This window comes from Bufo bufo, chromosome 3 (assembly GCF_905171765.1).
Source record: "Bufo bufo chromosome 3, aBufBuf1.1, whole genome shotgun sequence".
NCBI lineage: Eukaryota > Metazoa > Chordata > Amphibia > Anura > Bufonidae > Bufo > Bufo bufo.
Genome location: NC_053391.1, coordinates 596,621,446 through 596,625,515, shown reverse-complemented (window position 1 = coordinate 596,625,515; position 4,070 = coordinate 596,621,446).

Below are 4,070 nucleotides of genomic sequence, written 5' to 3'. Positions count from 1 at the left end.
TACCAAACACGTACCTGGAGTCTGTAAAAATATTTGCTCGTTTACCTTGTACCATTTTACATGCTTCAGAGATTGCTTTCAACTCAGCCTCCTGTGCTGACATGTGAGGAGGGAGTGGTTCAGCCAACACTACCTCATGTTGCGTGACCACTGCATATCCAGTATGAAATCGGCCACCCTCACCCATGTATCTGCTGCCATCTACAAAAAACTCAAAATCAGGATTAGGTATGGGTTGATCATGTACATGTGAAAAGCCAGAAGTTTCTTGTCGCATTAATTGGACATAATCATGTTCATCAGTATCTTGTAATTTTTGTAAAAGAGGGCCTGTACCCCTTTCCCCCATTTCTGAATCCGAAATTGGTAGGAGAGTTGAAAGATTCAGAGTAGTACATCTCTTGAAAGTAATGGACTCTGGCACGAGTAAAGAACATTGCAACCGTAGTTGGCGTGCCATGGATATGTGCTTTGGTTGCACCTGACTTAGGATACCTTGGATGTCATGAGGGGTCTGTACCACCAGGGGATAGTCAAGTACAACTTCAGAAGCTTTTTCCACCATCAGCTGCACTGCGCGACCGCCCTGACACAGGAGGGGGCGCCGCGTGAGAATGGATCTAATCTGGCAGAGAAATAGGCAATCCGCTTTTGTCTGTCCCCATGTTTCTGGGTCACGACTGAGGTACTATGGCCACTCAGTTCTGAGCAGAACAGGTTAAAAGACTGGTCATAGTCTGGTATGTCCAGTGCCGGTGCTGACAGGATTGCCAATTTGAGTGAGCAAAAAGAATCCTCTGCAGGGCTGCTGATTGAAAAAGGGTCAGAGGCCAAGCAGTCATAATGGGGTTGCATCAACATGGATGCATTCCAGATACAAGGTCTGCAATAGGACACCAGTCCCAAAAACATTCTGAGGGGCTTTGGCCCCTCAGGGAGTGGAATGTCCTTCACAGCCTATTTTCTTTCCTCGGTGAGGTGCCGGGCACCTTCTGACAAACAGTGACCGAGGAAAGTGACACAGGATTGGCAAAACTGCAGCTTGTCTTTGGAAGACTTACACCCATTTCCTGCCAGGAAAAATCAACAGTGACAGAGATGCATTTTTACAAGTGTCATAGTCAGGAGTGCAGTGGCCAGGAACGGGTGGTTTAAATGTTCAGTATTTGTCGTGACGCCAATTGCAGCGTGCGCAGGGTACTACCACAGGGCCCCTCCAAGATGTTATAACTCACGCCCCAGGTTAGAAATGCCAGAGTGGTGTGATTGCCTATAATGTCTCTGTATGGTGATGATAATGGCGTCAACGGTGTCTCCTACCTGGGTACGGCCGGACTCCTGGCTCACTTGCAATAAATTAGAGTGTAGTGATAGGAGGAGTAATAGAGGGATTTTGCAGCAGAAATTGATGTCCAGACCTTTGGTAAAGTTCAAACTCGTCTTTACTGAGGGTAACTTTCATCCAAGCAAGGTACAGCTTTGGTCTTAGGTTCCAGCAGGCTTTCAGCAATGGTTGGCAGGAATGAATCTTTTGCTCTATAAACCTGGAGCTTGCAGGAAAGGACGTCTGCTTAGTAGCTCTAAAACTATGGCAGGAATTTGGCTTCTGCACTTCTTTCTATCTTCTGCTTTATGGGGACTTGCTAGCTGAGGAGGAATATGGCTTCTCCTAGGTCTCTGGACTTTACTCAAAGTTATAGTCCCAAGGGATGCTTTCTTCCTGGAACTGGAGGTTGTCTGCTGTCTTGTCATCCAGGGCTCAGGCTGGGGGTTGTGATCAATGTCTCAGCCGAGACAATATCCTGGCTTGGTTCCCTTTATCGGGGAGCTCCTAACACACACACCCTACCCCTAGAAGGGGTGGGCTGCACTCCTCACTAACTTCCTTCTCCACCCAGGGTGTAGGCTGTGGGAATAGTCCACACCTCCACAAAGGGGGAGCTAAGCTGGAATGAACCATTCCAGCTTATAAATACTAAACTGAAACTAACTCCTTACCAACGCATTGCTGACACCTACTGGTGAACATGGAAATTACAACAATAATTTACATTTAACATGGTTTATGCACATTTGTGAATGACATAATGTAAAATCATATCAGATGACAAGGTAAAGGCTCTTAACAGATTGTAGCGGGGTAGAAGAGTGTCGTAACACAACTCTGGGGTGTTACAGGAGCACATAACAATAGATCATCAACATATTGTAACAAAACAACCTGTTCAGGAACCTACCAATCTGTCAGGACTGATTGGAGTGCTTGAGTATACACGGTGGGTGAGTTTTGAGCTCCCTTTGACAATACCGTCCATGTATACTGTTTACCCTTGAATGCAAATAAATATTGACATTTTCACGTGGATCGGGACACAGAAAAATGCATTTGCAAGGTCAGTCACCGTATTACACGATGCCCTCGGAGGGACCTGTGACAACAAGGTGTGTGTGTTCGGGACTGTTATGCACCATTCTATAAGTCACAGTGCTTTCTTTTTTACCGTAAACAGGGGGGGGAGGGGGGTGTTGGTGGGAGAATTAGTCACCACCAGGACCCCCATTTGAACATACTGGTCAATCTGAGTGACCACAGATTGTTCTTCTGCATGACTCAAGGGATACTGACGGACTCGGGGTGGTGTACATCCTGGTTTTAAATGTACCATGAAAGGAGTGACACCCAATCTGCCAATATCAGTTTTACCCTTTGCCCACAATTTGTCGGGGACTGGCTGCAGGTCTTGCTCCAATTGTACCACACAGGATACTTGGTCCACATCCACAGATATCTCTCCCCCCCCATAACAGTGTCCCTGACAGTGTCCCTATTGTAAGACGGACCCGCCGTTCCTTATGTAAGTGACTAAGTGAGCTACTTGTGCAAAGTATATGTACTACTACTATCTAATAATCTATCACTAACTGACTGGGACTGGGACTGTCAGGACTCCAGATAGGCTCCAGGCTGGCTCCCGCTCTTCAAACACTAAAACTAGGCGTAACGTGACGTCACTCACTACGTCACGCCGCAGGCGCATGCTCCTCCCACTTTATTAATAAAGGCGGAGCAGGCGCATGACGTCGGAGTGAGTGACGTTACGTGGCCGGCCGCCGGGAGACGGAGTCACGGAGGCGGTTCACTTGATGAGTCTACTGACTGCTGAGCTGACTCGCAAGTGAACCGAAGACTCTAGGTGGTGCGCATGCGCGGATGCTTCGATTCACTTGCTGACTCAGTCGGCTCTTGGTACATTCTATTTCTGAGCTCTCTGACTGAGTGAGTCAGGAAGAGTGATTATAGTGATAGTGAAGGGATTCAAGGGAAGTGGACGCCGGACAGGAGGACTCAGGAGCTATCACTGTGGTGTGCATTGTTACCCACAGTGACAACAGTCTGACAGGACAGCCTCAGTGTAAACTGTTCTGGTGACTCTGACTCACGGTTCTTTTAACTCAAAGAATCGAATGAATCTCTAACTAAGTCGGATCTTTAGATTCTTTTAACCTGTGACTCAATTGATTCATTTCTATTCTTAGACTCCTTGTACTTGTGTGACTCAGACGACTCAGAGCTGCTAGTGCTTGCCTTGCCTCAGCTCTGATTGGTTGGTGGGCGGGGAGGGGAGGGGCTGGCAGAATCCAGCTTCCACTCTAGGATCATATTAGGCTCCTCCCGAGTCCCTCCCTGCTGCCAGCGACGGCGTCTCTGCTATTGTCTGTGCGCTATGTGACTCCTCACTGACTCAGACTGAGCGGGTTCAAACGGATCAGCTCAGTCAGGTGAATCGACTCCAGTCTTCCGGTTCAGTGAACTGAATCGATTCAAATGAACGATTAGTTCATGAACCGGACATCACTAGTTAGGAGGACAGACATTCTGGGGGGGGGGGTTTGAACCCCCCTATTCCCCCCCCCCCCTTATCTACGCCCCTGCTCTGGGATGAAGACCACTTCCCCTGTAAACCCTGATGTGGGAACACATTGTGTGCCTATCTGCCATGGCTTAATATAATCAGGATTGATCACTGTTTTGGCTGCCCCCGTGTCTATTAGGAAAGGAACCTCTTGGT